The sequence below is a fragment of the Pinus tabuliformis genome, chromosome 9 (genome assembly GCF_031772625.1).
Source record: "Pinus tabuliformis cultivar Carrire ecotype Pingquan chromosome 9, CPIR1, whole genome shotgun sequence".
In the NCBI taxonomy this organism is placed as follows: Eukaryota; Viridiplantae; Streptophyta; class Pinopsida; order Pinales; family Pinaceae; genus Pinus; species Pinus tabuliformis.
Genome location: NC_142307.1, coordinates 1,673,247,039 through 1,673,273,994, shown reverse-complemented (window position 1 = coordinate 1,673,273,994; position 26,956 = coordinate 1,673,247,039).

The following is a 26,956-nucleotide window of genomic DNA, read 5'->3' as shown; positions in this document are numbered from 1 at the left end:
GTCACCAAGGTCTATTCTCAATTATAGCTCAATCTGTTGAATTGTTTCGTCAATATTTATATAAATAAATAGGCTGACCATATGATGAATGGATTGTGACGAAAAGCTAAGGGCTCGACCATATACCGGAGTAAGTTCAACCAGACTTGGCACACAATGGATGAGCTGGAGAATGCTATACACTTTTATGGGCATTCTTCTGAGGTCAAAATGCTGAAATAATCAATGGATTACATTGTTCATCCTCCAAATCTATGGGAATTGTGATGGTTGTGATGGGATAACATGCTTGAGAGTTAGAAATGGGCGATGGTGTCGTAAAGTGGTCTCATCAAACCACTCATCACTAGATATACGGTCGAGACTTATTGCACCACCTCCACCCTACATTTTCTAGAACACCTGTAAAAAGAGGCGCAAAATGGTTTTTGGTTTTATAAAACCACTCAGGGTTTTGATGACATGTTCATAACGAACATGTGGAGCCATTGCATCATTCATTTTCTACGGAAACTGGTATGTACATATACTTCAGTGCCAACAATGTGACAGAGACTTGGGACCACTCATATTATTTACATTCCAAGTTTCATTAATGTATTGTGGGTCAAATTGAAAGTATTGTGGGTTAAATTGAAAGGGGATTACATATATTGTAATTTTATTTTTTTTAAATGGGGTCGGTAGAGTTTGTAATGTATTCATTAATGGGTGGGTTTTATTTTGAAAGGAATTTTAAATATATATATATATTTTTTTGTAAATAAGAATATTCTATTACTCACATTAAAGGTGTACAATTACAGCATGACTAGCGTCAAAAACAGTTGCCCAGAAGGAAAGGCAGATTGAAACAGAGAATTGTCCAAGACAGTGAGTTTGGACGAGACCATGTTATGCAGTCCCACACAGGGGATCCAGTGTTAACCATCTTGGCCTTACTGAGCTTACAAGCATTACAAAAAACATGCGTATTTAACCCTGGCGTAACAACAATTACAAAAATTATCAACTGTGGCAAAAAGCCCTCTATACTGGGCCGCATAACCTGAGACAGAGCTGCAGAGCATGAATTAGGCGTCTGGAGGCTCCTCCATGATTCTGCACCATCCACCGTCAGACAGATCCTGAGCTTGAGCAGCATCATTCACAAATGAACCCGGGGCCGTTGGCTCCATCACTATGTTATTAACATTGCTCGCAGGAATCTCCATAGCTCGCGGAGAGCCAGGATTTGGCACAGAAACTAAGCCTGGGTCCTCCTGATGAGCACTGGCCTCTCCCCCTTCCTGGGCTTCCTCGAGAAAGAGCACCGAGACATGAGCAGTAATCCTTGGACGGTTCAGGGTGCAATTAAAAGTGAAGATTGTAGAGCCGAAGGAGGGCGAGGACGAGGAACCTAGAGAACTGGGCTCAAGGAATTGACTGGGCCACAAAAAGCGCCCTCTCCCGCTGCAAGTGCGAGAGTAATGGCTTGAAATGAAGTCATTGGAGGGAGAGATGGAAGAAGGGCTAGAGGGCGCCCTTCGAAGGGTGCCTCTGCAACTTATCATCCTATGACGGAGTCGAGGTATGTCGACAACGACGACGCCTTTGTGGAAACCAGAACGAGTAACCAGAGAAGTAGGGCGCAGGCCAGACAGGCGAACATACAGACGGGAACCCAAAGCTTCAGGGAGAATCAAGGAAATTCACTGAGGCAGCGTCTCCGAACTAACAGAGCAGGAGCCCAAGTTCGTTGCATCCAACCAACATAACATAAGAGGCACTTGAACAAACCAGAGGCGGAGGCTAGATTTATTACCCTTGCCCCTACCTCGAGACGCACCCGCTATTACTATGGCATTCATCGGAGCCGAGAGCCAGAACATATCAGAGTGTGCAGAGGTGAAAGATAATTCAAGGTCGCCTGCACTAATTCCCTTAAACATAGCAATTCCCACATGCCTATGATCATTCGTCAGCTGGGTATTAACTTCACTGTACAGGGCTAGCAAGTGGCGGCCTTTCTCAACCCACTCCAATCCCATCGTATTTAAGGCCATCTTAAGCACCCGCATCTGGGAGGGCAACATCCCTTTGGACCAAAAGTTTGCATTCCTATTCTCGATCATGTTTTGGAATTATGTCTAGAGTTCCTGTTCTTAGAGTATGCTTAGTTTCCACAGCTGCATTGGCCAGAAGGTCAGCGACCTTGTTGCCTTCCCTCTTAACATGATTGAAGATGATGGCCCTATTATTGAGAAGCGCTTGTTCTATGGCCTCCAATCTTGCTTCGAGTCTCCAACTAGTGGCAATTTTCCTCGCATGAGATCCATTTAGGAGTTGTTTGGCCATGTCGATAAGGATTAAGGAATCACCTTTGATCTGCAGAGGATGGAAGTTGTGTTCCAGGAGAGGAGGAGACCTTGCCAAAGACCCTCCAACTCAGCCGAATTGTTGGTATCCCATCCTATATTTCCGAAGTAAACAAGGAGGGGCAGGCCTTCATGATTTCTGAATATTCCGCCAAATCCTACTTCTCCAGGGTTGCCCTTTGAAGCTCCATCAAAGTTGAGCTTGAAAGTGTGCTTTGGGGGGGCTGTCCAAGAGTCCTTTTTTATGTTGATGCTCTCTGAGGGGGCTTGATTATGAATTTCCTGTGGGAGTTGCATGTTCCAGTTTGCCCAAATGGCCTTCTCATTATCAAGAGTGGGAAGGTCGTCCTGCTTCCAGGTGCGGAGCGCCAGTGTCTCTTTGAGATTCAGACAGAAGTTGCTCCAGATGATCTCTAATGGAGAGCTTTGATCTTTGAATATGCGCTTATTCCTTTCTTTCCAGATGCACCAAAGGAGGAGCCCCGGAATCATTCTCCATAAATGGTTGAGAATTTCACTTTTGTAGGGACTCTTTTGCCAATGGCGTATAGAGTTGGTGATGTCGTCCGACACTCTGCATCTTCTTTGACATCTGAAGCTTGCCTTCTCCCACAAATGATTGGCTAGGGTGCAGGAATCCAGAAGGTGTTGGAGTGTTTCCTCCTGAGATTTACAGTTGACACAGATTGAGGGGCCATGATAGTTTCTTCGCCTGAGTTTGTCCCATGTGAGAATTTTCTGATGCCCAACTAGCCAGAGGAAGAGAGAGACTTTGGGCCAGGTGCCTGGTGCCCATATTCTACCCCAAATGGGATCGGTGGGCAAGGGATCTGTGCATATAATTTTATGAGCTTCTGTGGTGGAAAAGGTTCCTCTAGGCGTGTAACCCCATCGAAGAATGTCCCTGCCATCAGAGTATCTTATACGTCGCTTTTGGAGCTCCCTTTCCAATTCCCTCATAGACTGGTGATCCGCATTCCTGATTATCCTATCACTTTGCTTCCATTGTCTGTACCCTTGCTCTGTCTCCTGAGTCCAATGCTGCCAGATCTCTTTTTGTTGCTCCTCCCCGAAGTGGCTTGGAATCTGGTTAAGAATGCTATTGAGCTTTGGCAATTAGTTCCAAGCATCCGTCCAGAACCGAGCTGTTCTGCCATTTCTTACTTCCCAAAAACTGTGTTGCTGAATCAACAAGAAGTGTTGTTTGGCAGCATTCCATATAAGTGAACCTTTTGCAGTGGGAGTGAATCTGATGAGCTCCTCCTATGGCCTGTGATTGGCGTATTTGGCAGTCCAGATGGCTGCCCATGGCTTATTGGGGGTAGAGAGCCATTGCCACCACAAAGGAATTTTAAATATTATTATATATAATATTTATATATTTTTTTTATTAGTAAATATTTTCACAATAGTTTTTACGATTGTTTTAAAGTTAGCTTTATAACTTATTCAAGGATAGTTAATGGAAAGAAAATAAAAGTATGAAACAATGAGTTGGGGAGGGGAGAGTGTTTTGAGACTCTGAATCCAAGAGATTGTGTAATATTAAATCTTTTTTCGAGATTAATGAAAAGAAGGTCCATATAATATCAATTTTTTTTGGAGATTAAAAAAAGAAGATTCTTCTGATTCCAGCTCTTTGATCTATTGCAATATATTTTAATCATTTCTTATGTGTTCTTTTCGTTGTTGTTTTTCTTCATATAAGGTTGATGTATGATGCAACAAGTTTTTCTCGAATACATAAATATCAATTAATGTTATGATACATAACAAACAATACATGTATTCATTCAAAGAAAACCTCAAAGGGCACTCCATGGCCTTAATAATATGATTTTCTTTGTTTGCATTGTTCCATTCCCCATTTCTCGGGGTGTAAACATTGTATTCCTTTTGGCTCAATCTGGTAAATTTCATTCCAAACTATTTTCTCTTCCATTTATAAATATTGGAATCTACAATCACTATACTAAAGGCCCTTCTAGTCCATTGAGCTTGTCTCCAAGATTACACTAACATTACTCTCAAGGGTGTTCTGTCTCCAAGCAAATATTTATCAAAATATTTATCAGGGTGTTCTGTCTCTGAGCAAATATTTATCAAAATATTTACAAGTTCTCTAGATGTATTTTGCAATGACCTCTTATAGACAGAGGTTGTCTCTAGGGTTACAACAACACATATTTTTGACCTTTCTATTTATCCTCTTCATTCTAGTAGAATTAAGAGAGGGTGGTGATGACAGATCAAAGGGTTAGTTGAATGACACCCCTTTTGGTGGTTGTTTTAAATATAATTAAGAGATAAAGAACATGTAATTGCCTAAGCAAAAAGTGAGATAAAATTTTCAAATTTTAAAATGTATTTTAAAATATCAAATAGTGGTAAATTGATAATAATAGCCAGTGAATTGTATTGTTTCTGGTTGGCTGAGAGGTCGTCTTCTTCCGACTTAAGGAAAGAGGTTAACAACCCAAAACATAGAGGACGTAAGGAAAGAGATTAACAACCCAAAACCTAGAGGCATTTCACCGCAGTGAAACCCTACCCCCTTATAGACCACCAACAAGTCATTTCAGGCGGCAAGTCATTTCAAGTGGCTTGGTTTTCCTTGAATAAGGGTGACTCGCTTGGTTTAGGTAGCTAAGTCATTTCAGGTGGCTTGGTTTTCCTTGAATAACAATGACTAGCTTAGTTTTCCTTGAATAACAGTGATGAGTCAAAGTAAGAAGAGATGACAATCCTCATTGTTGGTTTGACAAGTGAATTGTGATTGGCTTCCCATTGTAGAAAAAATAATCAGCAAATTGCAGTGTTTATTGTTTATATCTCTATAAAAAAAGAAAATTCATATAAAAATGTAAAAATTATCTTAAAATTACTCAACTATATTCATTCATAAAATAAGTTTAGATACTTTAGATAAACATATAGTGATTCATCTATTAATTATTATCATAATTAATAATAACTATTTTAAGTAAAATTATAATTTAGCTAAATTTATAGTTTGCTTTTAAATCTTCATAATGTGAAATGTATTAATATTTATAGATAAATTAATTTTATATTACCTTATATAACTTGCTTATTAGAGCGTGTGTTTACCTATGAAGGGTTGTAAGTTGTTATATGGCTTGAAAGGATGTAAGTTCAAAGGTCAAGACAAATTCAAATTCCTTATCCACAACCAAGATAGTCGGATCCTTAGTTGTGCTTCCAATTATTTTCGCATGGCCAGCACAGAACATGACGTGGACACCTTATTAATGGAATGGCGGTTGCTAGCAAACTAGTATAAACAAACTCTCGTTCTATGGAGTGCCGAGCACAAAATTGAGAGTTTCCGCAACAAGTTTTAAAGTAAAATGCGACAGTAACATGCATTTGTTGCACGAGACAAGTACCATTTATACTTTGAAACTAAGAGGATTGAAGTTGGCAATTGTCACCATCCTCGTACTCAGCAGTTGTGGGAACTATTGTAATAAACCTTCATGACTTTGAATCCACTGGAGTACAAATCACTTTCACTTTCTGGTATAATTCTTATTCTATTTCAACCATTATGATTTCTTTTTACACATAAGGACGCGCATGCTTTTGAGCAAATAATTCTCCAGTGAAAATTCCACTAGAGTTTATATATAAGCTCATTGGTCTGGCTATCTTTATATATACACAAACTCATTGGGCCGGCCTGTTATATGGTGGCAGTCGCCTATAATAGTGGAAGACTACTGACAAATACTGGAAGATCTTTGACTCCAAGCCTGTCTAAATGAGTCAGAAGTGCATGTGCCTGCGGATCCAAACAGTGAGTGGAAGAAACATAATAATATGGTAATATACTATATTACTATATTCTTTCGTTACTCGAAACCTTCATATGAACGTGGCTTGGTTCTGTCTTCGCCCGACCCCTCTTTGTTAGTTGGCTCTGACTGGATTCACGGGATTGAGAAGACAATACACCAAATAGTCTGACAAACTTTTAGATGGGCCAGTAGCCTAGATGTCTCTGCACCAAATGTTTGTCACCAAATTTTAGATGGCCCTACAATTTAACTTTTCATTTAAATAAAACTCAGGTTATGGAGTGAAAGATTGCTTAATAGGAAACTGTTTGTAATCAGATAGTGAACTCATTGCTTAGTCCATATACTCAAAACATCTTTTGAAGTTACTTGGACTCACATTTTATTAATATATTTTGAATATTTTGCAAAGCATCAACTTTCTTTAATATCATTCTTTTCCTATATTGTAATATATTAATATCATTTTTTTCTATATTGTAATATATTATCCATATATATGTGTGAAGTTTTCAAATGTAGATATACTATATATATATATATTATTATTATTTTTTTTAAAATTGACAATTTTTTTTTTATATATCATCAATCTCTTAATCTATAGTTTTTACCCAAACATTTTTTAATAGTTTTAATCTTAATCTATAGTTTTTACCCAAACATTTTTTAATAGTTTTAATCTTGTTGTTTGCTTTCCACCATAAAGTGATAGCTCACCATGCTATTGAATTCTAGGTGTTTTGACTTATATTTGTTGTTTGTTGTCCACCGTAAAGTGATGGTTCACCATGCTATTGAATTCGGGGTCTTTTGAATTATATTAATCTAATTTCCTTGCTGAAGTGCTTGAAACAGGCTATGTCAGATGGTTTGGGTTCAAATACCAGTTAGACAAGGATTACATTTGATTTTAACTTCAATTTTTGGATGAGATTTGTATCAGGTTGGCCATTGGACTTGGAGTTCATGAATTTCAAATCTTTAAAATATAATAAATGATAAACTGTCTAGATTTGACAGTCTAGGAATATTCTTTTTATAGTGTAAATGATTTAACAGACAATATGAAAAGCTTGCAGATAGTTTTCAATTTCTTAAATTTGCTTTTGTCTTTAATTTATTAAAATATAATTTATAAAACCTTAGTAGCATTATAATCTTTTAAAAAAGTATTTATGAAACGTGGCATTGGCACTTGGTTTCACACCTATTCATTCGCTGTGGCAATTGAGTCTCGTTTGATAATGCTAACTGCAATCTTATCGGCCAGAGACCAGGGCCATTTTTACTGTCCCACCACGTAACATAAATTGTTCGGCTTAGCTCTGTTCACCCGCATTTGCTCATCTCCATAAGGAGTATGTGAACAAGAAGCCAAGAATCCAACTCAAAAACACACATCTGACAAAGAGATCACGATATCGAAAAATAAGAATATTAAGGCCTATACCTTGATTGCCACATCAGTAATTGAAGAGGTGATTCGTCGCATTGCACCATTTACAAATTCTTTTAGTGCTTTAAAGAACCTAAAAGACTTATATAGTTCACACTCACAACTTTAAGCAGTCCAAATTATGATCAAACTCTTCAATCTTGAATTGAAAGATGATGATCCCCTTCTCCCTACCTAGGAAAATAGAGCTATTATGCATGATGTAGAATCCACCTGTGTTAAAATGGATGTTCTTCTCGCAACTTTCATCAAGGCACTATATCCCACATATTCTCATTGTCTTGAATCATTACAAGCTAGTGGTAAACTTAAAGAAATTACCTTGGACTACCTTGTGAAGATGTTTGTAGAAAGAGAGAAAGCTTTTGGGAAGAGGAATAAAACTTCTCAATCTTCTGAAGAAGCTATGTGCCTTGCACAAAAAGAGAAGAATCATCCACATGATTCTTCTAGAGGAAGAGGTGGCAAAAGAAGACATGGAAAGTGGAATAATAGAGGTAGGGGGTGAAGCATTAACAAGGAGGAAGACCTAGTATTCATTGTATATGTTGCAATAGAAATGGACATGATGCTTCCACATGCAAGATCTGTTGGGAGAAAATAAAACAAGAAAGAACTGAAGAGAAAGGAAAATCACCAGATTCATGGAAAGGTAAAGCAATTGAATCTACTCATTATATTGTGGCACATTGCAATATTGGAGGAAATAAAGAATTGTTTAATGCTTCACTTGTTTCATGGAAAGATGCATGGTTGCTTGATTCAGGAGAAACCTGTCACATGACCTTTCAAAGAAATTTCTTTGAAGAATTCAATGACAATGCAGATGGAGTAGTCTACTTTGTAGACAAGTCAAAACTCAAGTAATTTGGGTTTAGCACAATTAGGCTCAAATTGCCTGGACTCCTTAACATTCTTCTACATGATGTTTTGTACCTCGCACAACTGCAGAGAAACTTGTTGTCCTTGGTTCACATCTTCTAGCAAGGACACTCCATTCACATGTTTGATGGAAAGGTTGAGGGGAGAAAAGCATCAGAGAACTCACTTTTCATGATTGGGGTAAAAGAATAAAGATTGTTAAAGCTGCAAGGAACCTATGTTCATGCTTTTAAATTTGCATACAATTCTCAGTATGATGAAGGTACACTACCATCTAGTCTCTTATGGGATTCTATATTGGGACATCTGAACTATGAAATTCTTCGTTTATTGAAGAGAAATGATGTTATTGGTTTTCCAACCATTCCTAGGAAGCCAAAGCAATGTGATACTTGTATATTAGGAAAAAATAACAAGCAATCATTTCATGATTCTCTTCTAGAGCACATAGAAAACTTGAACTGGTTCATTCTAACTTGTGTGGCCCTATACCTATTCCTTCTGCAAATGGAAATAAATATATGATCACTTTTATTGATGAGTACACGAGAATGTGTTGCGTATATCTATTTAAGAACAAATATGAATCTTTTGAAACATTCAAAAACTTTCATGCATTGACTCAAAATAATACACAATCTTCTATTGGCTCTATTCTTTCCAATAATGGAAAAGAATACGCTTCAAATGAATTTAAAAACTATATTTGACAGGATGGGATCTAACATCAAACAATTATGGATTATAATCCTCAATAGAATGGTATAGCCTAAAGAATGAACAAGACAATCTTAAATATGGTATTATCAATGATGTCTTCCAAAAATGTCAAGGTGATGTTTTAGGCTGATGTAGTTCTATGTTTATTCTGTATTAAAAAAAATGTCGATCTCATGATCTAGAAAACAAGACTCCCTATCAAATGTGGTATAGCCACATTTATTCGATGACGAGTCTAAGTGTTTTTAGTTCCACCTACTATGCCTTTATACCAAAGGAACATAGAAACAAACTTCATGCAAGGAGTCAAAAATTTATCTTCTTGGGGTACTCAAATACCTCTAAATCATATTATCTCTATGATGAAGTAAATAACAAGTTTATACTGTCTAGAGATGTTTTATTTCTTGAGTCTTCATTGAAGAATGAAAATGTTGTTAATTAACAACTTGATTGCAAACACATTCAAGAATGCAAAATATTTTTACGAATTTGATAATGGGATTTCACATCCTAAAGGAGGGATCCCTATCCTACATTAATGTGTGGAATCTACTTCTGAAGCACTCTCTCCCCCTCATGAAGCTCCATCCATTGATCAAGAAGACACTTTCAATGATGTGATTAAGGGAATTGGCTGGATAAATCTTAATTCATCCCCATCTCAGTCAACTGAACAACATGGGCCATATCAGAAAGGTCCTCCAAAATGGCTCACTAATATGCTTGAATGTGTTCATCTTGATGAGGTTGGAAAGACATGAACAAGAAGTTCTACTAGGCAGAATGGAGGTGAGGTAAATGATTCAGATTCAGTTATTGATATGGATGTTTCTTATTATTGTGAATTAAATTTGTCTACAGATTTCAAACCAGGTTCCTTTAGAGAAGCTTCTTCTCATGATGAATGGAAAGAAGCAATGTAAAAAGAGTATTAAGCTCTGATAAACAATGGAACCTAGAAGTTGGTGGACCCTGCATTTGGAACTAAACTAATTTGCTGCAAGTGGGTCTTCAAGAACAAGAATAAAGTAGATGGTTCACTTAACAAGAAGAAATAGAGGCTCATGGAAAAAGGTTTTGCATAGAAGATAGGGGTCAATTATGATGAGAATTTTCTCCCACAAAAATATGGTCTACCATCCGAAATCTCTTTGCCTTGGTAGCTCAAAATGGATGGAAAATAGATCAAATGGATGTAAAAAATGCTTTCCTGAATGGAGATCTTAAAGAAAATGTTTTTATGTATCAACTAGAAGGATTTGTTGCAAGCAATAGGAACACAAAGTATGAAGCCTTATCAAATCCATGTACGTACTCAAACAAGCACCGCGATCTTGTTATGAGAAATTGACTTAGCATCTTCTGAAACTAAACTTCAAATGCTATGATCTTAATGATGGAACTTTCTTTGTCAAGAAAGTTGGAAAAACTATTGTATATCTTATGGTGTATGTATATGATCTACTAATGACAAGGAACAATGAAAATTATATTACATCCATAAAGAAATAACTAAGGAAAGGACTTGAGATAACAAACTTGGGATATGTTCACTATTATTTGGGTATTGAAGTAACCTAATATCAAAATTTTATATTCCTCTCTCAAAAGAGGTACATTGGAGATTTGTTGAACAAATTTGGCATGGTTGAATGCAATCCTTTGTCCACTCCAATGGAATAAAATTTAATTCTCACATCCAAAGAAGGAATTGAAATTGAGGATGCAACTAAGTATATATAGCTTGTACGAAGTCTTAACTACATCACTACTACCAAACCAAACATTTCATTTGTTGTTGGAATCCTTTCTAGGCTTATGCAAAAACCTTGTGAGGGTCATTAGTTTGCTGCAAAAAGAGTTCTAAGGTACTTGAAGGGAACTCAAGACTTTGGGCTCAAGTATGCATGGGTGGATGACTTTATCTTGATGATATACTTTGATTCAAATTTTCATGGAGATAAATAAAATGGAGTTTATGCGTTAGGGTATGTTATGAGTATGGGGTCAAGAGTTGTCTCCTAGAGGTGACAGTAAGAGTTAGTTCCAAAAAATTCCACAAGAAAGACAAAATATTTGGTAGCTGCAAAAGGAGCCAAGGAGATTGTGTGGCTCAGGAAAATTCTTGAATATTTATAGGAGAAACAAGTGCATTTTACTCCTCTTTTGATTGATAATAATTATACAATAAAATTAGCCAATAACACAAAGTTCCATGATCAAACTAAGCATATTGATACAATGTATCATTTGATTCAACATCATGTTGAGGCCAATACTATTCACCTATGCCATTTTTCCTCAAAAATGAGAAAATCGCAAACATCTTCACCAAATTTCTTGTAAGAGAAAATTTTGAAAGATTTAGAATGATGCTTGGAATCACCAACATCCCTTCAAATTAAGGGGGAAATTTTGAAGCCCAATCCTTGGGGAATAGGAAAATATTGTAAATTTTGTAACTATGAGAATAAAGAAGATGAAGAGACAGTGGAATGTGAATTCCAAAGGTCTCCCTTTCCAATGTATATATAAATTATTATTCCTAGTGAAATTATCAATTTGTGGAGTTACTAATACCTAGTCTGACATTAACATTTCATTCCAATGATTTGTAGTTAAAGATGGTTCTGGCCTGTAAACGCATTTTGGAGCATGAAATCTCCCACAATGTTAATCTGCCATGGTGGTGAGGGAGATAACTAACACATTTTGTAGACATAGCTTAGTTAGGATTTGGGGCCTATCAGAGAGAGGAGGAGAAGCCATTAGATATATATGAAAATGATTACCCTATATAATGTTTTATCCGTGAAAGGTGATTGGGAATAAATGGGAGGTCTATATTTACCTTTTGCAGGCTGACTATACTGAAGGAGGCACTCTTGATGCATTGGGGTTGGTGAGATACTTCTATAAGCATATGCTTATGACTCATATTGATCTCATTGAGAATATTTTGAATTACAATATTTTAGAGAGGAGTGAAACAATTCAATCAAAATTTTGAATGGTTATTATGCGAGTGTTTTCCTAATATTTTTGGATTTGTCTTCATATTGTTGGATGGATTAAAGAGTACTACATCTACATATATAAATAACATATTATGTTACCTTGGATTGCGCTCAATGATCATAGGCCATCGTTTTTGGACATATAAAAATTAGTCACAAAGTAAATGGTTATGAGGTGAACATTTTCCTAATATTGGTTGTGAATGATATAGTTTTTTTATTTACTTACTTAATCTGAAATATATTAATAATGTTGTGGATTTATTGTAATATTGGATTGTCATTATTTTAATTAAAAATATTTGAGTACTTAACACACATAAAGGAATATATATGTGTGAATGTAATAAGAAAATTGTTTTATCCTTTATCATAATAGGGTTGAAATGTTACATTCTATTGAGCGAAGTGCTTTATATTACTAATTCATCGATACATACCTAGAGGTAGTTGTTGATTTATTAGTTTATATATGTAAATTGTGGAGGAAATATTACCTAGCATGCTCTTAAGGGAAAAAAATGGCATTACAATAAAATGAAAAATGCATATGTTGGTCTTTAATGCTGGTCTATTCTAACAAAATCTTTGAACTTATAAATCGCAATTGTGCTGATATGATTCTAATTGTCTTGCAAATTATAATAAATAAAAAAAATAAAAAAAAGGAAATTCGAAAAGTGTTTAAATTGTTTCATTTTGTTCCAAGATCCAATATGTCTGTAGGTATACAATGCAAATTTTTTTACTGGTGTCAAATTATTCATCTCTTGAATAAATACTACTCAAGCCAACCACAATATATTGAAGAGCACATACAAATTTTGAAATTCGTAATTGACGGTAAAATCCTTGGTAAAAATTTTAAGTTGAATCCTTGTGTGCATTTTTTAGTTAAGTGTGATGAGATTGATTATGATATTCCAAAAAGGTTAATTATCATATAATTAAGTTCCTTGAGCACACCAATACTTAAACAACAAGGCCATAGTTACAATAGAAAATTTATGTCCCTAGAAGCAAGAAAAAAATGTTTGATTCAAGAATCCTTCTCTTCACCTTCAGAATAAGAAGATATATACAATATAACTCAATTGTGCTTCACTATTTCTACAATCCACACTATACGAAAGGAAATGACAGGTGTAGAAAATGACTCTTTGAATTAGCAATCTCACACTATTATTCTTTGATTTCTATTGAACTATAATATATTAACATCATTCTACATTGGTACATCGCAACATATGATGCATATATAAAAGGGTTCATTTGACATTGGTCATTAAAATTAATAAAAAATAATGGACATTGTATCTCGTGCCTTAAGTTATTCATATAGCCATTTTAAATAGATGACTATATCTAAATGTTCCAAAAGATATAAAACCTCTAGGAAACATTTGTTTAAACTTAAATATGCAGATAGGCATGGTTTATAATGGAATTGGCCTTCATGAATTTCAATTATTTAAAATATAAAAGTTGATGAATGGTCTAGATTTGATGATTAAAGAATATTCTTCTTCGTATACATCATCTAATGGTTGAAATTAAGGGTTTTACAATCCTTTTTAGTTTCAAACTTCTACCCATTACCTTCTTCAATAACGAATTAGAAAATTAAATGATAGATTGATCTAACTGTCCATAGTTTCAGTTTGTTTCGAACTTCATGAAAAGAATCATTTTTTTGACAACTTCATTGATAATGGGGACTACGATCCTTCTCTCAACGTAAACTACACATAATAACTAAAGGAGGTTTGCAATCCCTGAGAAGCAAGCACCACAGTTTCCATGAATCTAGATCAAAGGCTACCATGATCAAAATACAAACATTAGACCATGAAAATTCATGAAGATATTAACAAGTGACCGACGAAATAAGTGAAAAAAAAAAGAAATACAAATTAAACTTTGATCCATTTTTTTGCAGCGTTATTCTATCTATTGGATTCCCCACGAGTTCTCATAAATTATTTTTTCTAGAGCACCATACTACACATCTAAATTCAATGGGTAATTGTTGGTCTAACGCAAAGATTAAAGAGCATTCATAGCTTATATCTTTAAATACTTTTCACTTGAGCCACTTCATTTTATTTCATAATTATACTTCTTCTTTAGAGGAGTTTTCACTTCAGCTACTTCATTTTATTTTATAATTTTGTTTTTTTTTCTTTAGGGGAGTCTTTCATCTTAGCTATCCATTTCTAAATAGAAAGAAAAAATAAAAAACAAAATACATAGAATCACATACAGGAGATCACACAACATAAGAATGAGGGAAAAATTTTTAGGGTCCAACCCTAACACCTTCATTTATGTAATAAGCTCAAGGGGCCTAGTCAATGTCATAGTTAGTTAGTTAATTCAATAAAGTGCATAAATGGTTATCTACATTAATAATAATTGAATGTGGTTGACCCACATTATAGAAAACGGACCACAATTAGTTATAAATGGGCCATAGTTAATAAATAAAGTGTTAAGCCGTATTATGCAAGGGACCACTAGAAGTTATTGTTCTGAATGTCATAAAACTATAAGTATTCATAGATAGCATAGGAAGAATCATTGAGTCTTATTGTAATTTAGCTATGCTCTGTTGGAGGTTACCCCCTCGAAGAGGCAACTAAATATTGTATTATATTTCTGAATAATAAAATATCTTTGGAGCTTGTTTCTATTGATTTCATATTTTTGTGTTTTGAGCCATATTGTTTCGTATTTCTGGCATTATAGTTTTTTCGCATGTCAAGTGCATAACAAGTAGTATTAGAGCACTTTCTGAGGCTAGTTGTACATCCAATTTTTGCAGAACGTTTTTTATGTTAGAGACGTGTTCCGACATCTTTAAACCATGGGGTCTGTCATTGAGTGCATAAAATTGTAGATTTTGGGAGGCATGCACACAAGAAATATAAGAGGTGGTCAAGATTGTTGGACTCCCTTGTAACCCTTATGGGCACCCCTTCGAGTTGTAGCACATTAGACAAAACCACACACATAATTCACTTCGACATACCGTTGGGTATATTAGAAGCCTCCCTAGGATAACCTGAAACCTAACCTTAGATAAGTCATCAACCATCTTGTTGTTATAGTACACTCAGAAAAACACTCAAGGAGATTACTCTTACGTAAAATAGGGTAGTCAGGATGTATGACTAAGGGTACAATCAATCCTCCTTAGTTAGTTCTCTGAAAGATTACGTCGAGTACTATTGTTGGACCCCTATGTATGTTGCGATCTATAGTACCTGATACTCCTTTGATACCATAGTTCCCTCATTTATCTGAAAATCGCCCCTACCTTTTCATTTATGTCAGATCCAACAATTGGGGTTCATCTGCTATTATCCAAATCAGATACAACAGTTGGGGTTTTGACGCTGTTGGATCAAATTCAACATTTGGGGTTTTCATAATACAAATCACATGCTTTGTGTAGTGAGGGTTTGGGCTGTCATAATCTAGATCAGATGTTATACCACATTCTGCAGTACCAAGACCTTTGGGTTTCTGTTATTATAGTCTGAGCCTATATTTCACATGATATTTGACAGTATCAAGCATTCTAGAATTTGGTCACTATAGTATTAATCAGTTGGCAGTAAATATCTTTTCAGAGTAGAAGAAAAAGGTTGCAGGCCATCACGAGGCACTTACAAGAGACCTAGCACATAATATTCAGGACGACGAGTTGATCATAGTGCTACCACTCACCTATAAGCCCCAAATTTTCATGCGGTCACAAATCTTTCCCAACACGGCTTCAAGTGACCCACATCACTAAACTCTTCAGCTTGCCCTCTTTTCAACATAATGCTCTTAAGTAAGCTCAAAATAATTTGACTGAGGCTAGTGTATGTACCGTACTAGGTCTCAAATTATGGTTGTGGAGAAGGTAGTGGAGAGAGTCAAGGTCCTCGATTTTTTTTTTGGTGAATTGCAGGCATCCCTTCCTAGAAAAACTGCAGAAGCATTGGTGGCCTAAAAAATGTCTCGCTAACCCATAATGGAAGAACATAGTGTTGATAGACAGGTAGAAGGAGAAACCATCCATCACATTCATTTCCAAGAAGGGCACCATATTTGAGCCAACAGACACCCAAGCTAGACATGTACAAATTTGATGGATCTATCCTAACAATATGGTTGGCACAAATGGAACAATATATTCACCTTAAAAATATCTGGGAAGACAAAAGTAAACTACATGTGGTAGTTCTTTACTTGGACCAAGAGTGATGGTCGTGGTCGCAGTGGCATAATAAATTCTATCCATGGAGGCCAACTTGGAACATGTTCTCAAAATCCATTTGTGGCCACTTTGATCAGGAGTCTCACTTTTTGGGTCATCTCACTAAGCTCTGGCATAGGACTACATTGTAGCCTTTGAGAAATCGGTCATTCAGATTGAAGGAGTAGGAGATGCCTTTTACTTGGAATGTTTCATCAATGGCTTAAAGGAACATATCTAAGCCCATGTACGAATCATCACCCATCTACTTGGTTGGAAGCATGCAACAAGCCCTTGGAGGTAGAAGTCAAACGAAATGCCCAATCCAATCATCCAAATTTAATTGTGTGAGCATGTCCCACCTTGGCTATAGGCCCCACCCCAACGCTTAAGGTTCAAAAAGCGTCACCGACAAAAATGCCTGAAAGATGGAAATAAGGACTCTACTACTATTGTGATGAAAAATACTCAGTGAGACATAAATGTAAAAAAAAAAATAAAAAAAATTGATTTGATGCTACTAAAGATAGATATGCTGAGGAAGCTCCATCCACTGAATTGACTAAGGAGGAAGAGGATGAACCCCTAAAATACCTAGACACCCATACTACATCTATACCAGATGAGTCGCTTATCTCACTCCATGCCTCGAACAACATTTATTCTCCGCAAACTCTCAAAATGTCAAGTTTTATTAAACATCAACCAATAGTGGTGTTGATTGATAATGGAAACACGCATAAATTTATTTATAAGAGAGTAGTAGAAGCAGTTCATTGTTTTGTCAAGTCAGTATCTAATTTCCAATTCCTTATCGCTGATGGGGGACCATGAAATCTGAAGCCTGCTATGAAAATATTAAGCTTCAAATCGGGGATTATAACCTCAAAACCCACATGTTTTCCATTAAAATAGGTGGTTGTAACATTGTCCTTGGTACTGAATAGCTTCACACAATGGACCCTATCACAATGGACTTCCAGGAGTTATATATGAGCTTTAAGAAGAATGACCACACTCATACACTATGGGGACTCCAGGCAAGTCCTCCTACTATTATCATCTCACATCTAATGGAGAACCATTTAAAAAAGGGCTATCATGGGATAATAACATAATTTAATTCCATTCATGCCTTTTAATCCACTTCTCCTCCCATTCATCTAGATATGCAATAGGTATTAGATTAGCAACAATAGGTATTAGACAAACCTAAGGAGATCCCACCCTTTAGGGTTGAACATGATCATAGCATCCCTTTGCTCTTGAGTACGCAATCACCAAATGTCCACCCCTATCGATATCCTTTTGCCCAAAAGAATGAAATTGAAAAAATCATCAAGGAACTCCTTGAAGCTAGTGTTATTCATTCCATCACCAACCCTTATTCATCTCCGATGGTCACGGTTCTAGAGAAAGACTGTGAACAGCTCATGTGTCTAGACATTAGGGCCCTTAACAAGCTCACCATCAAGGATGAATTTCCTATCACAGTAGTTGATGATTTGCTTGATGAGCTACATGGTGCCAAACATTTTACCAAGTTGGACCTTCACTTAGGCTATCACCAAATACATAGTACGGAAGTTGACATTCCCAAGACAACCTTCTGAACTCATGAAGGCCATTATGAATTCCTAGTCATGGCATTTGGTCTCTGTAATGCACCATCCACTTTTCAGAGCCTCATGAACCACCTTCTGAAACCATATCTCAGAAAATTTGTCCTAGTCTTTTTTTGTGACATTCTCATCTACAACATAACATGGGACACTCACCTTCATCATGTTGAATAGGTATTGCAACTGCTACAAGATCACAAACTATCTAAGTGTTCCTTTGGCGTGGAAGAAGTAGATTATCTGGGACACATTGTGGGGCCGTGAAGGAGTGAGGTTTGCTCCAAAAAATATTTAGGCAATACAAGACTAGACTAAACCAAAATCTTTGAAGAGTTTGAGGGGATTCTTGGGTCTCATGGAATACTATTAAAAAAAAATATGTAATTATGGACACATTGCTAGGCCCCTCACTAATATTCTAAAGAAAATAGTATTTCTTTGGATTGACATAGCTCAACTGGCCTTTTTGCCTCTCAAACAGGCCATGTCCTCCACTCTAGTATTGGCCCTACCATCCTTTACAAAGCCTTTTGTCATTGAATGTGATGCTTTAGGTATGGGCATTAGTGATGTATTAATACAGGAAGGTAGCCCATTGCTTTTCGCAAGTCAACAACTTAGTGGAAAGAATCTGTGTCAATTTACATATGAGAAAGAAATCGTCGCCATTGTTGACACCTAATCCTCACGATTGGGTGAATTCATGTACATAATTAAATTAGGAACGTGAATAGTCATCAAGAGATGAACTGAACAATCACACCCTTTTGTATATGACAATAACATACCTGATTGAATAATACGAATCAGTTTTTGTTTTGTGGAGTTACTACCTGGCCTGACATGGTATTAGAGCCAGCTCCCTTTTTTTAGCTTCTGTGCCTTGTAACTCCCTTATCTGACCGAGTGCTTGTACTGTCTGCATTCTGTCTGCCATACAAAGCCTGCTCCATGCAATACGCTACCCATATATTCGTTGGTGCTAGATTCTGACATTTTCTATCAATCCTGCTACTGTTACGCTGCTCGCCTTGAATGCTGCTGCCATTTTTCCAAAACAAAACCTACGCTGCAACATTCCTCTGCACATCATTCCTCTGCAACGTTCCGCCCAATTCTAGCTGAGCTGTCATCTCTGAACCCTGCCTGCATGCCCTCCATTATGAACAAAAAAAAAACTGGGCATGAGATCTTCGTTCAAACTGTCGGCCTCCTGAGATGCACGCTCAGCACACCGGCGTTCTAATCATACAAGGAAACGTTGTTTCTTGGCTTCCATAATTGAAGTCGTGAACTGTGGCAGAGACGTCATAGATGCACAGAGTGCATGGCTTCTAATAATGGTGCTCTTCTACCTTGGTGCTACTTGTAAATATTTTCAAGCAAGTCTTGAGAAATCTGGAAGAAATGACCCCGCCGGCCAGTCTCTGAGCCTCAAGGACTTTTATCCCAAGGAATGCGAGTGTGGATCGAGTCTTTGGATCCAAGTGACGGTAGGGAGTTGCGGTCTATGAGCCCTGGCCTACAGAACCGAGACGAGTACTGTTGACAAGTATTGAAATTTAAATTACGATAGTATATGCTTATTGATAGTATTGAAATTTCGATAACATTTATTTGCTAATGTTTGGTGAAGATCTTTAGCGCAGCGAAATTCTATTCACAGTATATGAATAGTGTTTGGATGGTCTTAATGGACTTTGTATATAATGTTTGGTGAAGATTTTTAGCGCGGCAGAATTATGATAGTATATGAATAAAGTTTGGATGGTTTTAATACACTTTGTATATAATGTTTGCTGTCGCTGCTCGAATATATATACCATGCTGTTGGGATACCATAGTTTTGTTTTCATAAAGCTGTTTTCAAAGTGACTAACATAGTTAATGCTCTTGCGTTTGACTGTGTTTAATATATTGTTTGAGGCCAGAATACATTTTGATATCAGAATCAATTTTCTTTTAGTAACAAAAGTTTTTTTTCTCCACAAAAGCACATTTTTTCCAGCAAAAGTATTTTTACAGCTCTCGAATTTTACAATGCATTCAATCATATCTATGGTGGGAATAGTTCTCACTGGCAAGGAGAACTATCCTGAATGGTCCCGGATGATAAAACACGCCCTCATTTTCAATGAGTTGTGGAAAGGAGTGTGTGTCAGAGAAGGAGACAATGACCCAGTACAACCTACCTCAGACAAAGAACTCATCATTTGGGAAAACAAGAACAGCAAAGCTTATGCATTAATCGCAGCATCTGTAAATGAAGAGGTGAGTCGTCATATTTCATCATATTCAACTACCTTTGAAGCTTTACAAAAACTGAAAGAACTCTATGACTCACATTCTGCACTTGAAGTTGTTCAACTTATGATTAAACTCTTCACTCTTGAACTGCAAGATAATGATCCTCTTGCTCTTGCATCTGAAGTAAAGTCTATAATGCATGATATCAATTCCACTAAGGTTGAGCTGGATATCCCTCTTATTGCTTTTCTCAAGGCACTTTATCCTACTTACTCCAATTATCTTGAGTCTTTGCAAGCAAATGGAAATCTCAAAGATATAACCTTTAACTCTCTTGTGAAAAATTTTGCTGAAAGAGAGAAAGATTTTGGAAAGAAGACAGCCCCTGAATCTTCTGAAGAGACTATGTGCCATGCTCATAAAGAAAATCATCCTGCTCAAGATTCTACAAGAGGAAGAGGTGGATGAAGAGGAAGAGGAAGATATTTCAGAGGCGGGGGGGCAGACATTCTCAAGGAGAAAAGGCAGATCTGCACTGCATTCGCTGCAAAAGAAATGGATCACATGATGCCTCTACATGCAAGCTACCATGGGACAAAATTGAGCAGAAAAGAAACCAACAGAAAGGTAAAGCTGATGATACAGACAAAGGTAAAGCACCTGAATCCGCTCACTATGTTGAGGCACAATGTAACATTGGAGTAAATGAAGATTTGTTTAATGCTTCACTTGCTTCATGGAAAAATGATTGGTTGCTTGATTCAGGAGCAACCTGCCACATGACTCATAGAAAATATTTTTTTGAAGATTTCACTGACAATGTTGATGGAGCAGTATACTTTGCAGATCAATCAAAAATCAAGCCATCAGGGCTTGGCACAATCAGGCTTAAACTGCCTGGTCTTCCAGACTTTCTTCTAGATCATATTCTATATCTCCCACAGCCCAAGAGAAACTTGTTGTCCTTGGTCCACATCTACCAACAAGGTCACTCCATTCATATGTTTGATGGCAAGCTTGAGGTAAGAAAAGCATATGACCACTCACTTTTCATGAGGGGAATAGAAGGAGAAAGGCTTCTCAAACTACAAGGAACCTCTGCTCATGCACAACATTTCTCATACATTTCTCATCATGAAGAAGGTACACTTCCATCAAGTTTATTATGGCATGCTAGATTTGGAAATTTGAACTATGACAGTCTCTTCTTGTTGAAGAAAAATGGTGTTGCTGGTTTGCCTACAATTCCTAGGAAACTTAAGTAATGTGATGCTTGCATTCTAGGAAAGCATAGAAAATAGTCTTTTCATGATTCACATTCAAGAGAACATAGGAAACTTGAACTCATTCATTCAGATTTATGTGGTCCAATGCCTGTTCCTTCTGCAAATGGAAATAAATATATCATGACATTTATTGATGACTACACCAGAATGTGTTGGGTTTATTTATTGAAGAACAAATATGATGCTTTTCAAACATTCGAAAATTTTCATAAATGGATTGAAAATGATGCACAATCTCGTATTGGGTCTATTCGCACTGATAATGGAAAAGAATACACATCAAATGAATTTGAAAACTATCTTCGCCAACATGGGGTCAAACATCAAACAACTGTGCCTTATAATCCCCAACAAAATGGTGTAGCTGAAAGAATGAATAGAACAATCTTGAATATGGTACGATCCATGCTTTTCTTCAAAAATGTAAAGATAATGTTTTGGGCTGATGCTGTTCTATGTGCCGCATATATAAAGAATAGATGTCCATCTAATGCCATAAGAAACAAGACTCCTTATGAATTGTGGTATGGACATGTTCCTTCGGTAAAACATCTCAGGGTCTTTGGTTCCACCTGTTATGCTTTGATACCAAAGGTACATAGAAAAAAACTTGGTGCTAGAAGTCGTAAGTGTATCTTCCTAGGGTATTCAAACACCTCCAAAGCATACCGCCTCTATGATGAAGTAAATAAAAAGTTTGTTGTATCTAGAGATGTAATTTTTCTTCAATCATCCAAATCTGACAATGTTGTTGAGCGGCAACTTGATCGCTTGGATAGATTCGCAAAAACAAAATCATTTCAAGAATTTGATAATCAGATTCCACATCTTGAAGGGGGGATTCCTATTCTAGATCAACATGTGGAATCTTCTTCTGAAGAAAACTCTCCCCCGAATGAAAATCCAACAATGGATGACGCTTTAAGTGATGTAATTGATAGAATTGGGAGACTCAATCTTGATTCAGTCCCAAATCAATCAACAGAGCAGCTTGGACCATCTCAGAAAGGTCCCCCAAAGTGGCTGACGAAGACACTTGAAAGTGTTCATCCTGATGAAATTAGAAAAACAAGAACCAGAAATTCAAACTGGAAAAATGGAGGTGATGTAGATGACTCTAATTCACCTGTTGATATGGATGTTTCTTATGATTGTGAATTGAACTTGTCTACAGATTTTGAACCGACTGCCTTTAAAGAAGCTGCTTCTCATGATGAATGGAAAGAAGCGATGCAAAAGGAGTATGATGACCTCATAAAGAACGTCACTTGGAAGCTGGTTGATCCTCCATTTGGAACCAAACCATTGGCTACAAGTGGGTCTACAAGAACAAGTACAAAGTTGATCGCTCACTTGACAAGCACAAAGCTAGGCTTGTGGCAAAAGGTTTTGCACAGAAGGAAGGGGTCGATTATGAGGAAACTTTTGCCCCCACAGCAAAATGGGCCACCATCTAGACACTCTTTGCACTAGCAGCTCAGAACGGTTGGAAAGTCCATCAAATGGTTGTAAAAATTGCCTTCTTGAATGGAGATTTAAAAGAGAATGTTTTTATGTCCCAGCCTGAAGGATTTGCTGTGAAAGGACATGAACATAAAGTATGCAAACTTGTGAAGTCCTTGTATGGCCTCAAACAAGCACCGCGAGCCTGGTATGAACAACTAACTAAGCATCTTCTGAAATTCAATTTCAATCATTTTGATCTTGATGATGCAACTTTATTTGTCAAGAAAGTTGGCAAAACAATTGTATATCTTGTGATATATGTAGATGATCTTTTAATGACAGGGAACAATGAAAGCTACATTGCATCCATAAAAAAGGAATTGGGAAAAGGTTTTGAAATGATTGATTTGGGCTATGTTCATTACTATCTTGGCATTGAAGTAACCCAACATCCAAAGTCCATATTTCTTTCTCAAAAGAAATACATTGGAGATTTGTTGAACAGGTTTGGCATGACAGAGTGCAATCCTCTTACTACTCCAATGGAACAAAACTTGAAGCTCACGTCTATTGAAGGAAAGGAATTTGAGGATGCAACAAAATATAGACAGCTTGTAGGAAGTCTCAACTACCTAACTACCACCAGACCAGACATTTCATTTGCTGTTGGAATCCTCTCCAAGTTTATGCAAAAGCCTTGTGAGGGACATTGGTCTGCTACAAAAGGAGTTCTAAAGTACTTGAAGGGAACTCAAGACTTTGGAATCAAGTACACACAGGTGGATGACTTTAGTTTAATCGGATAGTCTGATTCAGACTTTGATGGAGACAAAGAAACTGGGGTATCTACTTCAGGATATGCTATGAGTCTTGGATCAGGAGCTGTCTCCTAGAGATCACGCAAACAATCAGTTCCAGCAGATTCCACAACAGAAGCAGAATACGTGGAAACAGCTGAAGCAACAAAATAAATTGTGTGGCTTAGGAAAATTCTTAAAGATTTGCAGGTAAAACAAGTACAATCAACTCCACTCATGATTGACAACACCTCTACAATAAAGTTGGCCAAGAACCCAAAGTTCCATGATCGAACAAAGCACATCAATACTAAATATCATCTGATCCGACATCATGTTGAGGCCAAAACAATCCATCTCCGTCATTGTTCCACAAAGGAGCAAATTGCAGACATCTTCACTAAAGCGCTTGGAAGAGAAAAGCTTGAAATATTCAGATAGATGCTTGGACTCACCAACATCCCTTCAGATTAAGGGGGGGAATGTTGACACCTAATCCTCACGATTGGGTGAATTCATGTAAATAATTAAATTAGGAATGTGAATAGTCATTAGGAGATGAACTGAACAATCACACCCTTTTGTATATAACAGTAACATACCTGATGGAATAATACGAATCAGTTTTTGTTTTGTGGAGTTACTTCCTGGCCTGACAGCCATCTTACAAGAAGTAGACACGTGGTGACCATACATATTGGGGTGTTGTTTCCAAATCTGCATTAACCATCATAACCTAAAATATTTCCTCTACCATTGTTTATCATCACCACAACAAAATAAATGGCTCACAAAAAATTTGGTATATGATTATGAGATATTTTAAAATAAGGGTCATGACAATGTACTGGTTGATGCCTTATCGTGCCAATTTGAGGATGAGGGCACCATTTTATCCCTTTCTCAACCCATACTATATTGGACTAAAGAGGCCCATCATGAATGGTTCTCACACCCCTCTCTAACCCTGCTCATTAACAGATTAAGACAAAATACTAAATCTTCAGAGGACTACTCTCGCAAGGATAAGGTTCATCGCTATAAGGATCAAGTATTGTTATCCCTAACTTAAACCCTTAAAACCCACACCTTGGAAGAGTTTCACTCCTCTCTGGTCACATGACATTCAAGATTTTAGAAGACTTATGCATGAGCATGACACTCTTTCTTCTGGAACGGCATGGAAAAAAAAATTCTTACATTTGTAGCTAAATGTGATGTTTTCTAGCACAACAAATGGGAAATGATCAGGTGACTAGGAACCTTACAACCACTGCCACTCCCTGCTTCCATTTGGACAAATGTTTCCATGGATTTCATTACAAGTCTCCCAAATTCAGGCAACAAATTAGTCATCATTGTGTTTGTTGACGGACTTTCCAAATATGCTCATTTTTGTGCACTACCACACTCATTTATCCCAACCTTGGTGGCTCAAGTTTTCATGGAGAAAATCTTCAAATTGCATGGCATGCCAACTTCCATTGTGTCCGATCAAGACCAAACTTTCACCAAAAAATTTTGGTAGGAACATTTAAGCAAGAGGGGACACAAATCAAACTGAGTATAACTTATCATCCCCAAACCGATGGTCAAATAGAAGAACTCAACAAATTTTTGGAGACCTATCGGTAGTGCTTCACTTTATAAAAGCAACATTAATGGGTAAAGTGGCTAACTTTAGTATAATGGTGGTATAATACTAACTATAATAAAGCCAACAAGATGAAGCCATATGAGGCAGTGTTTGGCTAACCCCCACCTTCACCAGCTTCTTATATCCCTGAATGTTCCAAAGTAAAAAAAGTTTATCGACTCCTACAAAACCATGCTACCATGCTCACTCACGTCAATGATAATCTACATCATTTTCAAAATAGAATGAAGAAACGGGTTGATTAACATCATTCCGTGCATTCATTTCAAGTAGGTGACCAATCGTTCCTGCAACTCCAACCTTATAAGCAGATCTCTCTCAAAAAAAAGGGTTGTCGATAACTAGAACCAATATTCTATGGGCCTTGTTAAGTACTTCACATATAGGAGTAGACACTTAAAAACTGGCCCTGCTAACTACTTCAAAAATCTACCCAGTCTTCCATGTGTATTGCCTCAAGAAAGTTGTTGGGAACAATTTCCGGGTTGAAAAAATATGCCTGAATTGGATGAGGAAGGCTAACTTTGGCTCTAACCCAAATAATTCCTCGATACTCATGAAAGAGATCTCCACGGCCGCATGATCAAGGGATTCCTCATCAAGTGGAAAGACACCTCTCCAGAAGATGCGATATGGGAACCAACCATTATTCTTCAAAAATTTCCGCAACCGTAGCCTTGAAGACAAGGTTGATTTTAAGTGGGGAGGCCATGTTATGGTCCAACCCTAACCCCTTTATTTATGTAATAATCCAAAGGGGCCTACTCAGAGTTATAATTCATTAGTTGAGTCAATAAATCCTGTAAGTGATTATTCGCATTAATAATAATTGTAAGTGGTTGACCCAAATTATAGAAAAGGGACTACAATTAGCTATAAATGGATCACAGTTAATAAATAAATTGGCTAACCCGTATTATCTAAGGGACCACTAGTAGTTAGGGCTTTTGATGTTGTAAAGCTATATATATAGCAAGGGAAGAATCGTCGAGTCTTATTGTAATTAAGCTCTACTCTGTTGGAGGTTTCCCCCTCGAAGATGCAAGTGAACAATGTATTCTATTTATGAATAATAAAATATCTTTGCAACTTGTCTCTATTCATGTGATATTTCTGCGTTTCGGGCCATATAGTTTCGTATATCTAGAATTTTGGTTTTCTCGTAGTTTAAGTGCATAACAAAAATCATGTACAAACATCATCTATTGATTTGCAAACAAAATTCCTCCAAAGAAATCCAATGGCCATGCTTTAACTGAAGTGAAATACAATTAAAAAACACAGCGAGGGAAATAGATTATGACAATTGAGCCACAACAGGGACAAGGAGTAGTGATATGGATTAATAATTGAACTAAATAAAAAATCAATTGAGAATGTGCTCATTTTATTT